This window comes from Lissotriton helveticus, chromosome 4_1 (assembly GCF_964261635.1).
Source record: "Lissotriton helveticus chromosome 4_1, aLisHel1.1, whole genome shotgun sequence".
Classification (NCBI taxonomy): Eukaryota; Metazoa; Chordata; class Amphibia; order Caudata; family Salamandridae; genus Lissotriton; species Lissotriton helveticus.
In genome coordinates, this window is record NC_136063.1 from 1,609,789,462 (window position 1) to 1,609,804,467 (window position 15,006).

The 15,006-nt window shown below is 43.6% G+C and overlaps 1 long non-coding RNA gene across 1 annotated transcript in view; it reads right to left on the minus strand.

Annotated features, from left to right (window-relative positions):
* The window catches only part of LOC144827616 (uncharacterized), a 47,360-nt gene that overhangs the window by 22,828 nt on the left and 9,526 nt on the right, over positions 1-15,006 (minus strand). The gene's annotated exons all lie outside the window — the stretch shown is intronic.

The following is a 15,006-nucleotide window of genomic DNA, read 5'->3' on the forward strand; positions in this document are numbered from 1 at the left end:
TAGTCAAAAAGGATTTGGCGAAAATCAACTGCAAGACCAGGAAGGGACAAAACAATATCACACAAAAGGATAAGGACACACTGAAAAGTTTAGCGAACAATCCCGCTATCAAATGCGTAAAAGCAGATAAAGGGGGTGCCCTTGTAATACTCAACACAGCAATGTACGACGAAAAAATGGATGAACACATCAGCGATGCAACAACGTATATGAGATTGCACCACAATTCAACCCATGAATTTCAAATTACACTGCAATCCTTGGTCTGTAAAGCACATGAGATGGGCACCATCGACGATCGCACCAAGAACTATCTGTTAAATCTGCATCCAAGAAGTCCCTCCATTCAAATTCTACCGAAGATACACAAAAATCTTCATGACCCACCCTTCAGACCCATCGTCTCTACGAGAGGGTCAATACATGAACCAGTGGGCACATTTTTAGATAAGTACTTACAGCCATTAGTGACCAAGATGAGGAGTTACATTAAAGACACGACTTCTTTTTTGCTCAAACTTGCGGAAGTGCAAATCAACGAAGCTGAACCTCTAATACTTTGTACAGCCGATGTTAGCTCCCTTTACACATCCATCCCTCACCAAGGGGGCATTGAAGCCATCGAAACAGCCATTCTGAACAGTGAAATTGATAAATCCATGAAGGAATTTCTCATGGAACTCATGCTTTTCACCCTGTATCATAGTTACTTTGCACACAATGACAACTGGTACCTCCAGCTTTGCGGAATGTCAATGGGAAACTGTGCGGCTCCTACGTACGCCAATATTTACATGCAGAACTTTGAAGAGGCATTCATTTATGGTAACAGTAACATCAACGATCGGATCAAATTATATGTGAGATACATTGACGATCTTTTCATAATCTGGAAAGATACAAGAAACTCTCTTATTGACGCACTGAATGAACTAAATACCAAAGACGAACGGATCAAACTCACTTGGCAAGTCAGTGAATGTTCACTGCCGTTTTTGGATGTAAACATTACCGTTACCAACAAAGGATTCATCACGGCTATACATCGCAAACCCACGGACCGCAATAACTTACTCCACTACACGAGCTTTCATCAGGGATCTCTAAAAAAACATTTGCCATTCTCACAAATGCTCCGGCTAAAACGCATAGTTTCAGATCAAGAAACCCTCAAAGAAAGAACCAATGAAATGTGTGACCGATTCAAAGAAAGAGGGTACCCTCATGCAATTCTTGAAGAGTCCATCAAACGCATGGTATCCATCAATAGAACAGAAGCATTGTCAGGAAAAACCTATTCATCCAGTGAATCTCGTATTGTGCTTGTTTCCAAATTCTCTACTGCCAGTGCCAAATACAAGAAAGTAATCCTCAAACATTGGCCTATTCTACAGGTGGAACCTGATTTTAATGGCATCTTCCAAAACCAACCAATATTCGCATACACACGCAATAACAATATGAGAGAGATATTAAGCAAGAAAACCACCACGCAAAAAGACTTCAAAGGAACCCTTCCATGCATGAATTGCAGCAATTGCAATTGCATTATTCAAGGAAATAACATTACACACTCAATGAAAGGTCACACCATCAGACTGAGAGTGAATGCTACTTGCGATTCGACAAACCTTATCTACGCCATCAAATGCCCATGTGGGAAACTATATGTGGGCAAAACGGAAAGAAAAATAAAAGTGCGAATTAACGAACACAAGTCCAGTATCCGTACCAAAAACGAGAAATCCAATGTTGCCGTTCACTTTTTGGAATCTAAACACACCATTGCACAACTGAAATTCATCATTCTGGAAATGGTGCCAAAATGCGAAGGGAGAGACAATCGTAAATTTTTGTTACAACGCGAAACAGAATGGATTTACCTTCTTCAAACGTTGAAACCTTTTGGTCTCAATGATCGTATTGAATATAGCTGTTATTTGTAACTAATGACCAACATTTATTTTTGAGAATGTGCCCGCATTGTGTATATAATGATCAGTACTTTGCTCCTATGATGCGTCTCATTTATACTGCACTAGTCTTTTTGACCTTGGTTCCTTTATGATTCATGTCTTTTCACTATATCCACTTTCCTTTGCACTTTTTTTCCGTTCACCCCACCTTTATTGCCTTTCCAACCTTCTCCTCACGCCGAGTAATAGAGTCCGTTTTCTACTTCCATGACTTCCCGGTGCACAGCCCACTAGTCCCCCCTTTATCTTTAGTGAGAAACGTCAATCGTTTCCATTTCCAAGACGAAACGCGAGAGGACATCACACGCCTGTCGGCGTTCACGCTTCCAAGTAAGAAATTTCTCCTTGTAGATTACTGAACGACTGGACACGCCACGGCGGGTCCTGCGGCAGTCACTCACGCCCTTTCACCTTTTTTCCTCTGCTTTAGATCGCCATGTCTCCCCCCGAGGCCGGCGTACCGTAAGTCCAGCTTCCAGTTTTTCCCCTTTGGTTCAGCAATAAACTCCGAGCACCCGAGCCACGTTCCGCTCACCACGTTTTTTAAAACCTATCACGTCCCGAGCACAGCCTTTAGAAAACACTCACTTAAAACGATACTAGCCGTCGCACGGTGTTATCATGTCACAGCATGGGATCTTGAGATTCTTTCCTAAACACAAGCACTACGTGCACTTTTTCTACTGTTCTTTTTTGCATTTACTGTTTTCCTCATATATTGTGCTTAATTGATGTCCCGGACTGACAGTATGTCATATCTTTCCTCATTTTCAGTACTCCTTGACAAAGGGCCTGGACTGCCCGAAATGCATTGGAGGGTTATATATGAACACTGATTTAAGAAATGGAAATGCTTGATATGTCAACAATATCATTTGTTTCAACTCATTGAACTTTGACAAAATAATAAGCTAAACTTGAAACAAACTCTTCCAGAAACTTGTGGATTTTTTTCTAAAAACCAAGGCAGTGCCTCACATGCAGGGATGCACTTGCACTTTCAGCGTGCACACCTTTACCTTTACAACATATGCGCCTGACGGACGGTGGCGCAACCTGCGAGAGCACCCAACCCATACAAAAATCAAATTCCTTTTTGATTCAACTCCTTGAACGCACACAGCAGTGCACCCTCTACCTACTCCATTAAGTCCAAAGGTAGAAATATTTTCCAGGTGAAGGTACCAAAAGTATCTGGCTGGATAGGGGTGTACCTTGACCATGAGATTCAAATTTTTCCTGATCTAAGATTTCCCAATAAAAATCCATAGCTTAAGCAGGACTTCAGCAGCTATGTGATGTCATGGAGCCCTCTTTGGCTAGAGCTGGCTGCCTTGTTGTGCTGAGGATTTTTCGATTTCCAGTTCAGAGGGTTGTGTCCATGGGGAACATTTCTGACCTTGTCCACCCTTGTTTCTGTGTCCAACCTGTACTCCATTTTGGTCAGTGCTAACTTGTGCACGAGTACTGTTTAAATACAAGCAGATAAGCATGGTTGGCGCTTAATGCCTTTTAGTGCTATTTTTCATATTTACATTTTAACAATTCATAACTCTGGTTTCCCACATTGAGTTTTTAGTGTTTTGGTGTCATTGAATTTATTAAAATAGTCTATTTTTTACTAGACTGGTTTGGCATTTATTCTGTGCTGTTTTTCGATTTTATTTTACTGTTTTGGTACTGCATATCTACTTTACATATTGCCTCTAAATTAAGCTGTCATCAGCTACCAAGAGATTTAGTTCAGGTTTCTCAATCAATCAATCAAATCAGCTTTACTCGACTGGCATACAGCAACAAAAGTACAAAATAAGAACAATGAAACAATGTAAAACCATGGACCAAACATAAAACTACTCATACATATGCAGTTATAATGATTAAAAACGGCCTACTTAAATTAATTATAAAAAGGCCACTTTAAAGTGCTATATGCTTTAGGACACAAAAACAGTACATTAATCGGATTTTCACTCTTACAGTTTAAAAACCCACCTTATAAATAAAAAAAAACAGCAACTTCATCAAGGTGTATTGAGTGTCTAGAACGTACAGCAGCCCTTAAAAATAGCCTTATGTAAAAACAAGTTTCATCACTGCACATTTGTTTCAGGAAAATAAATTACTGAGTACAGTGAGTCAAATTTCCGGAATTCATAAAAGAAAATAATAACATTTTAGCATATTTCTGTTAAAAACCACAGAAGAAAGTACAATGAAGCATTGGATGTTTAAAAATAGTATTACATGAGACGATTCAAAATTGCGCTGAAATTCCAAAGGAAGGCAAAGTAGGTATTATATTGTGTCTGCCTGAATGCCGAACAGTAAAGAGCATTCCCAGTATGCAAGTAATTGCTGAGGGTATTGTCATGATTCACTAAGAGATAAGTTGAGATAGAGGTTTTTGATATTTCTGTGCTTGACCTTTTCTCCCTGGCGAGAGTTAGCAATAAAAAATCAACTTGCTTCCTGCACAAAGTAGCACAAATTTCAACTTCAGTAAATGCTTGGGGAACGTCAATGGGAACAAAAAATGTTGTACAAATGCTAGCCACGGAGAATAAACACCCTTATCACAGGCTAAACAATCTTTTATTGTGTCTCTCGTTAGAGATGCTTCGTCATTTTTCCAAATCGAAAGCCATAGCGGGGCAGGGGGATTTGGACTAGGTTGCATATTTAGCTTAGTCCCAACTCACTGAGGCAAATAAGGTCAGATGAGGGAAGGGGCACAGTTAAGAGCTTTCTACAGAAGCTGTTTCCTTCTGCTTGGATAACTCATGATTCCCTCATGCACCATACTCAACTGTTACACATTCCATAAAGTAGATTTGTAACATGGGGACAAACGCTCGACCCCCTCGAGGGGACGGTAAACGCAGAAGGGAACAAGTTGCCCTAGAAAGCTTGGTTCACTTTTCAATTATATTAGGTATCCGTGAGCCATTGGAGCTGAAAACTATCCCCTGATAAGCAGGATATTTTTCCAACCAAAATACTTAAGAGTGGTTTACTCCTCGGGCCACAAGTAACCGTAAACAAAAACGTCTTCAAAGTATAAATATGAAAACACTACATTTATGATATAAATGTACCATACATCAGACCGGTATAGTCAATAATTGATTGATTTTTTAATGTAAACATTTTTACTTTTTATTGAGTTGTCATTTTTTTTTTAGAAAAGACATATGTAATAAAAATATTTAGCAATGATAAGAGCAGGTACAATCTGTGAGCTCCACATATAAAAGATCACAAATGAGCCAAATGATTACTGTGAAAACAGAGAAACAATAAATATACCACATCACAAGTTCAGACAAGACAATCACATACATACATTGAAAACTATATATATAGCAGGACATGCAATACAAATAAATAATGGAATCTTAATGCCTAAAGTAATAACAGTAACTGTGCAGTATAAACATTCTCTAAGGTACAATGTTGTGTAGCCACAAGTGCGCTGAAGCGCGTTTCGGAATTTACAAGAAGGTGAAAGCAGATGTTGCGACCTTCATCAGGGCACTGTGTATCTATATAATTCTGTGACAGTTGCCATCCAGTCCGGTCTTCAATTACTGGTCTGCTAGATGTGGCTTGATGGAAAAGATAATTTTGGGGGGACTGGGAACAGTCTCCCTATCCTCCTGTAAGGAAATCCACAGTATCAGGGTGTATGGGCTAGAGGGGAACCAAATACTGCACCAGACCTAGATACACATTTTTGATTAAAAAAAAGGGGCCCATGGATGGCAGAGCGTAAGTCAAAGGTCTAGCTGCTGAAAGCTGGATACATAATTGTAGGATCCAGAAATATAGCGGGTCTGCTCTGACATTATGGCGGGACCGCAGAAAGTCGACATCCAGACGTCAGAGGATACCAGAAGGACCACAAGCTGTGACAAAAGATTTAGAGAAGTTGGTCAATAAATCCAGAGTTTCCATAAATTCCACCAATGATTTGACCTATTACCTCAGTGCTCTTGGAGTGTGCCCCAGTAAGACTGCATCCAACAAAACAGGGCATGGAGTGCCAAAGAGAGACACCTGGCATGCATGCTGTTGAGTGAGTGATACTTTTGTAGACATTCCAGATGAACAGCAAAGGAGCAAGCACACACCCCTGTTGTATCCTGTGCCCCATACGGATCTCTCCTGTAAGCTCTTCACTTTGACCAAACCTCACTCTGGCCTTTGTGTTCATGTACAATGATGCCAACAGGTGTACTAGTGGATCCTCCATCGCCATTTCTTGTAATAATTGCCAGAGCCCTGACCGATTTAAGGAGGCAAATTCCATTGTTAGGTCCATAAATGCCAAATACTTAGGGGAGCGCATTGCTACAGTATTTTTACCCTACATAAAACAAACTTTCAGACACTGCTCCTGTATTCCAATATGTTTACAAACTCCATACCAGCATGGAAATCTTATTTTCATTCTCCCAATCAATGATCTTATCATATAAAATTCTCCCAAAGATTTTAGCTGGAATGTCTATCAGAGAGATTAGATGATAACAGTCGGGTGAAGATCCGTTGCCCTTCTTAAAAATTGGTACAATTGTGGATGAGTCAGGTAAAGACACACAATTTACAGTGTTGTAAATATTGGTCAACAGAGATGCCCATAGACTATAATTGCATGTTATCAAGTCAATAGGTATGCCATTTGGGCCGGGTGCCTTTGCCCACGCACCATGCGGTATTGCAATAGTGACTTCATATAGGCACAAGGCCACAATTGGGTTTGACTTGACCTACTTGCTTACACATGTGGCCGGATTCCCCATTGAATAAATTGCAGAAAAGTTATCCTCCCATGTTTCACTACTGATGTGGCAGCCAATTGGCACCCCCTGTCTGTTAGCTACCTCAAGGCTGAGACAGATTTCCAAAAGGACTTGATATTCTTAGTCTTAGCTGAGTGTGCTAGGCTGTCCCACTGCTGAGCAATCAAACTCCACCTTTCTCTTTTTAGTTGCTGCTTTATATCTTTTGAGCAGCCTTAATACCTCCGTGGGATCCCGGGGGCGAGCAGTTAAGGCTTTACGGATGCTAGGTTGGCAGCCGAGCACTCGTCAAATAGAGTTTTACCAGCTTTGAAAGTTGGATTATAATATTTGAGCAAAAAGCCACAACTGAGCTGACTATGTTCACATTCCCACTGCAATCATCGTCTGTTAGAAATTGGGGTCACTAGCTGGAAATGGTTTGCACCTTTTTCGAAGTAGGGACCCTTATTTCTAGTCAGGATAAGGGGGATACACTTCTAAAATAACCCCTACTCACCCCCTTGGAAGCTTGGCAGGAGCTGACAGGATTATCTCAGAGGCAGTTTGTAAAGGATTTGTGGACACATACAGTAATACAGTGAAAACACTACAAATGGACACCACACCAGTTTAGAAAAATAGGTAATCTTTTCCTAACCAAACAAAGCCAAAATGACAAAAATTCAAATTACATATACCAAGATGTCCTCAAACATAGGTTACTCACACAAATCAAGCTTGTAGCAGCAAACATCTACAAAGTCAGGAGAGTTGAAAATCCAAAGTATGGCGCCCACGTGGAGATGCGCGGCACTCAGACTCGCAAAGAACAGTACCTTGGCAAAAAATGTAAGCAGAGATGGTGCACGGCGTCGGGGAGGTGATGCTTCATTGGTGCTGGGTGGTGTTGGTTCCTTACGACCACAGGGGAGGTGATGCACTGGTTCCTTACAACCCCAGGGTAGGTGTGGCCTCAGTTCCTTACTGCAAAGCAGGGGAGGTGAGACCTCAGCTCCATACTGTGTTAGGGAGGCGAGGCATCGGTTCTTTACTGTTACCGGGGAGGTGATGCCAAAGTGGTGGCAAAGCATCGGTTCCATACGACAGTGTGGTGTTGATGGATTCAGGAAGTCACCCACGGCAGATATCAGCTCTGCGATGATGAAACACCAGCGTTGGTGAAGTCGGGGCTGTGGTGCGAGGTGGGGCGGTGCGTCATGAGCGTCATGGTGCCTTCTCGATCGGTGCCCACGACTTCACAGCATCGCTCGCCAGTGTCTGTTTTGCAATTTTCCTTTGTGGCAGCTGCAACAACAGTTCCACATGCAGGAGAACAAAGGAAATGAAGTCTTTGTGTCCCTGAGACTTCAGAGCAGAAGGCAAGCTCTACAGCGAGCCCTTGGAGATCTTCTTCAAGCAGGAAACACAGCACACAGCAAAGTCTTTGTCCTCTAATTGGCAGAAGCCGCCACTGCTCGCCAACCCCAGACAGCACACAGCAACAGTGCAGTATTTCTCCCTCAGTTTTTCCAAATCTTCTCCTTGGCAGAGGTGCATCTTGAGTCCCAAAGTATTCTAAAAGTCTGGGGTCTGGGTCCCTCTTTTTATAGTCAAAATTCCTTTGTTTCCTTGTGGCAGAGAGTGTCTGTGCTTAGCAAAACCAGTTCTGTCCTTTCTGGTCTAGCTTCCTGACAGGAGATGGAGACAGCATTGTGTAAGGCAGACCAGGCCCATTCAGGAGCAAGAACATATCCTCCCTCTACTCTAAATGCAGCTCAGGTCTATTCAGCCCAGTCCTGCCTCATCCAGGAAAGGCAAAACACACATGAACCCCCCCCCCAGTGAATACACATCCCCAGCCCTTGTCACTCTAATGCCAGACAGTCAATACACAACCTAGCAGAGGCACACAGGATGGCTAAGCAAGAAAGTACCCACTTTATAAAAATGGTATTTTCGAACACAGAATATAAAAATCAGCTTTACTAAAACATGCATCTTTATAGTCTGAGTTCAGGCATATTAAACTTTACCTTCCTATCTGGTCCCAATTGGAAGTTATATTTTTAAGATGTTATGAATAAACTCCCTTTCTATCCTATGGGACAGATAGCCTATCAATAGTGAAAAACGAAATTCACTGTAGTTACTATCAGGACATATGCCACACATCAGTACATGTTCCACCTTCCATATAAACTGCAACTTGCCCACAGGTGTAACTTGGACCTACCTAAGGGTGACTCACATGTAAGAAAAGGGAAGGTTACAGCCTGCCAAGTGGGTGTACTTGCCAGGTCACCATGGCAGTTAAAACTCTGCGCAGACACTGCGGTGGTAGGTCTGAGAACCCTTTGAAAGGCTGCTTGCGTTGGTGGCACAAGCAGTGCTGCAGGCCCAATAGCAGCATTTGACTTCTAGGTCCTGGGCACATACAGTGCACAGCACTAGCGACTTAATAGTAATTCTAACAAGCCAATCATGAAAACACCAATCCATAGTAACAATTTACACAGAGAGCATATGCACTTTAGCACTGATTAGCAGTGGTAAAGTGCCCAGAGTCATACAATCAACAAAAACAGGGTCAAAAACAGGAGGCCAAAAAGCAAAAAGTCTGGGGATAAAGTCACTGAAAACGTCAGGTCTAACATTGTTGAATATACAGCCCAAGATTAAAGCTACATTTTTCTGAATAATTTCAGCGAATTCTTGTGTAGGGTTTGGAAGGGTAAGCATCGTTTACCACAAATTCTTCTCCTCAATGGCAATTAGAATGTGGTTGTTACAACGACTGCGTTGTAACAACTCATATCATTACTCCGCATGTCGGAACAATGACTTGTGGAGGGGGCAGAAGGTGTTGGATGTAAAATCCAACACCTTCCCTACTGTTGCACATACTGGAGTTGGAATAGGTAATTATACTGTTCCAACATCCAGCGCCCCCCAAGAGCAAGTCATTGTTACGACTTGTGGAGTAATGGTATGCGTTGTTACAACGCAGTGGTTGTAACGTCCGTGTTGTAATTGCATGCGACAAAAAGAATGCGTAGTAAGGTAGCATATTTGTTTGGAAGTTTCCCTCACACTATTAGGTTGTCTGCCGACACTTGCAGGTTACACAGTTCTGGTTGACTTTTAGGGTCAGCTCTTGGTGCCATAAGTAGGTCAATTGCATTGGGGTTGTGATCCCCAAATTCTGTTTGGAACAATGCCCATGTAATTATCCAATCAGACAAATTATTGAGGAAAAAACATGTAATCAATAATGGAGAAACAATTCCTGCCCCTAAATGTTGGCTAGCCAGCTTTGCCCACTCCCACCACCTCAAGAGCAGTATGTAAATCCAGTGATGCTAGGAAGGTCTCCAGTTCTTTACCACTCTGGTCGGGCCCCCAGAGAACAACATATGATTACCTTGCACAGGGCATTCCAATTTAGCATTAAAGTTCCCTGCTAAACATAAGTAAACTGGGTTCCCTTCACCCGTTACTAACCCCATAAGGGACTCAATAATGCTAAACAGTTCAGGAAACCGGCAGTTAGGATTCTTTAAAAAGTCCTTGTTTTAAAAATATGACAAAATACAATGTAGGATTCCCCTTATAAAGCACAGCCTGAAAGTTACTTCCTACACTATCTATCACTTCCACATTACCTCCCCAAGCATGATGAAATAGCAGGTAAATTAAAACTTGAGTACCCATCCAGCATAATGAGGCCAGAGGCCCAGGTTTCCTGCAGCATAATGATATTATAGACACTTATTAGGGATTGCCAATTAGGGATGAGCTGTTAAAGGTCAGGCTACCAACCAGATTAGAAGATCCTTAAGTATTGCCCGGCGGTGTCGCCTCCTAAACCCACAAGATATTAATCAATGAAGAGGCGGGCGCTGGAGACTGGAAGGCAGGAAACAAGGGTTTTTATTCAGAATCTCTCCGGAGGAGAACACGTCAGTTCGGACAGCAAGTATCGTCACGAGGTGCTCTAACCGCATCTCTGAGGCCTGGCCTCTTATACACAGCTTTATTGCTTTATTACATATAACATATTCATGGCAAATGCTTTGATGTACGGAAAGACATTCTCGGAATCCCCGCTCCTCCAAGCCCGTTCCCACACACATATACAGCAGAAGTCCCCACCCCGGTCACGACAGGTGATGATTATCGCGCAGCGGGACATTCCGCCGATTCATGGAATGTGGGGGGTTTGATCGGATCTCATAGGGTGGGGGCTTTGATCAACTCGAGGGTCCTTTAATGAGGGAAGCTTCCTACTGTACGGGGGGGGGGCAATAAACAGTACCCGCAGAGCTTAGGCGGTGGCCTGGGAACGAGGAAGACAAACGGGTACACAGGAAAGGGGGTTTGTATCAAAGGGCCTGGGACCATGAAAGGAATGAAGGGAGGTGTCGCGCTGGGAACAGGATGGGGTTCTGAGGCAGAGTCGCGCTGAAGAGGGGTTTATGACTCAGGGCATGTGAGAGCGGGGGGTTGTCAGCGTGCGGGGGAAATGCTTGCGAGGTTGAGAGAGAGAGAGAGAGAGACGCGCTGGCTATCAGCGAGGGGCAAGGAGGCCATGGTGCTCAAAATGGCTGCCGCTTACGTGCACGAATGGGCCCAAGGAGAGCAAGATGGTGCCGATAATGTTGACATTCTCAATCTAACTTTTAACAGAGCATTTTAGATTGTAAGCCTGCAACTTTCCAACTCAATATTTTTCACTTGTTTTTCCCGCTGGTTCTCCTGCCCAAAGTGGGGGCCAGAACCAGTGGAAATCAGTTGCTGAAAGCAGCCAGTGGCCTGGAGAAGCTCATAAGGGCGGCAAGCTTTTGAAGCTTCCCCTTTGTGAACCTTGCCCATCCTGGGTGAGGAAGCTTGGTAACTCGTCCCAGGACGTGCATAGTTTCGGGCCCCAGAGAGCAGCATGCTCTCGACCAAGGGGTCCAGAAACATGTCTGGTGGTGGCAGCTGAAAGTAGCCACTCAACCTGTGACCAGAGATGCCAATTGAGTTACTTTTGGGAAAAGAAATGCAATCTGTTTTTCCCTCTGCAGGTATTAATTCCCTACCATGGTTTGGGGGACTCTTTATTCAAATGCGTCAGAGTCATCTTAAGGTCATTTGACTCAATAGTTCAAATCCAAAAGACCCTGTAATGCGATTGCCTTTAATTATCATTTTGAATATCTGCACTCCCTAAATAAATTCTGAGCCACCTCTTTATTAGTGTCAAAATGGGGTTGAATATACTCTTTAATCTTACCTCACTAAGCAGAGTCATCCAGTGCCTTCATGCACCACATCTGTATTACTGCTCTAGTCCTGAGCCAGCTGACTGTCTTTATCAATGGGCATGATTGGCTAATGTTTACTCAAGGTACTGAACTTGAGTGACCATAGTGAGTATTAGCGGTGAGCAGAGTATGATGTCTGGTCGAATGTGAAGACCTGAAAACCCAGGAGTAAAATGAGTCTCCTCTACTATCAGGATGTAACAGTGGCACTCTTACCTCTTCCACTACAGGTGACGTCAGTAATTGTCAGTTGGATCTGTCAATGTGTATTTTTAGCTCTCTGTTAAGGTTTCGTTCCCATATTAAATGAGCGAATTGTGCAACGTCCATTTCTAGCATTCTGGTTGTTATTGGGAACCTACATGCTTGCAAATATCACTCTGTCCCTGTCCAGTTTACCCACAAGAATTATGTATCAGTGGAGTGCCCGCCAAGTCAACTACCTGAAGGCAAAGAAGCTTTGCTGAGCAGGAACCTTGTTTTATGTACCTGATCATCAAAGTTATTTTTTTAATTAACAAACTCCCAAATCTGACAAGTCTGTTATTGAAAAATAAAAGCCAAGTGGCCCTGACCTGCTGAGAGTTTCTCCCACTGCCCGGTGGTCTTGTGGCTGTTTCCCATTTGGGACTGGAGGGTTTTACATGGTGATCCCAAACTGGAAAAATACGGATCCGAAAGACCATTTAAAACACGTTGAATATTATGGTGTACACTGACTGACAGCTCTTTGGTCGACTCGCAGTTGGTCAAACCTTTCCATTGCAGAGCAGCTGAGGTTTGACAGGCATAAATCTGGTATTTCACCTTCCCCTAAAGTGGGTTGGCAAACCACAAGTTTGGCAGCCGGGGCATGCATGGCTTTTATGAATTGGCCACTTCCACCAAACTCTAAAGGAGGCCTATAATCTCACAATGGGCTACAGTAAATGTTATGTTAGGTTATGTTATATTTCATTTGTACAGCACACAGCTACTAAAGGTGTCCCGGCGCTAACTCCCAAAAGTCAAATTAAATCCACACTCCCAATCCAAGCTTAATAGAGCATCGTTTTTTGTTTTGTTTTTAAAGTAGAGGGTCATGAACACTCCTCAGAGCCAGTGGTAACAGATTCCAGGCCAAGCCAGCTTTGCGGGCGAAGGAGTTACCGCCTAGCCTCTGGCGATTGAACCGAGGGTTCTGCATTAGCAACTGGTCCGAGGAACGCAAATGCCGAGAGGGTTTATAAAAGGTACATCTCTTCTGCAAGTAGCTAGGACCTAGCCCATACAGAGCGCGATGAACAATAGATAACATTTTAAATTTAATGCGAGACTCCACAGGGAGCCAATGCAGGGTACGTAAATGAATACGAACGCTCTGTTTAAAAGGCAGTCCCAGTAGCAATCTAGCGGCCGTATTTTGGACCACTTGCAGTTTCCTTGTCAGATAAGCGGGGCTACCCACCAAAAGGACGTTGGCATAGTCCAGGCGGGATAAAATCAGTGCCCGGACCACCCTCTCCTTAGAGCTGGCTGGGAGAAGAGGAAGAAATTTCTTCAAGATTTTCAGGGATCCAAAACATGTCCCAGTCAACTTCCTTATCTGGGTTGAAAAATTCAGGTCTTCATCAAACCACACCCCGAGATTTTTGGCAGAGCCCTTGCTCGCCATAGGGCGAGGGAAATCTGAAGGCCATATTCTATCCCTGAAATCCACAGGGAATGAGCAATACAGGAGAACCTCCGATTTTTCTTGCACTTCAACTGTGCGCTTGCCAGCCAATGGAACACCGCGGCTAGACAATGCTGCACGACCTCCACCGAGTCCTCTCCCCTCCTCCAGGAGAACAGGAGTTGTGTGTCATCAGCATAGGCCATCACCTTAGCCCCCAAGGACTCCGCAAGGTAGACCAGCGGAGTCACATAGATGTTAAAGAGAAGAGGGCTAAGGGAGGACCCCTGCGGAACGCCAGTGGACTGATGCAACGACGCAGACGCACAGGGAGGCAGCCACACCGGCTGAGATCGACCCTCCAAAAAAGATCGAATCTAACGCAGAGCCGAACCCGAGATGCCAATAGCCATTAGGCGATCCAGGAGTAGCAAATGGGGCACCGTATCGAATGTCGCCGAGAGATCGAGCATAACCAAGGCCACTCTCCCGCCGGCATCCAGGCACTCACGGATCGCCTCTGTGACGTCCAAAAGCGCAGACTCCGTACTATGAGCAGCACGGAACGCTGATTGCGCTGGGTGTAACAGGCCAGCCACCTCAACAAAGTTGGTAAGCTGAGATGTCACGACCTTCTCACAGACTTTGGCCAAACTTGGCAAAAACGAGATAGCCCGATAGTTGGCAGGTGACAGTGGGTCAAAGGACGGCTTCTGAAGGAGGGTCAGGATTTGTGCTTGCTTCCATGGCGACGGAACCCTGGCCTCGCGGAGCGACTGATTGATCACTAGGTTGACCTCAAAGTTAATAGTGTCAGCCACCTCCGCTAGGAGCCTAGCGGGACAAGGATCTTTCAGCAAGCCGGATTTAAGTGCTTTCAGAATTCTGAGCGACGCAGTTAAATCCACCGGACTAAATCCAGAAAAGGTAATACCCTGCTCCTAATCCTGTAACCCCGAAGAAGCAGCCAAAGTTAACCTGGGCACATTCAATAAAGATTGTTGGATACAGGCTATTTTTTCCTGAAAGAAATTAAATCTGCCATATCCATTTTTTTTTATGAGGACATATTCTCATGGGCCATTACACTAGGACTTCTCTCAACAAATGAAAAAAATCCATATAGTGAAAAAAAAAGCTAATACCTAGGCCTGGCAAAGATTTCAATTAGGTAGAGTAATTCACATTGGTAAATTTACCGTTATGCTTGCTATGCTAAATTCATAGTGTACACTGTGGGAGTTGAACAATAATAATTTAATAAAGCCCAATGAGCAAGATAC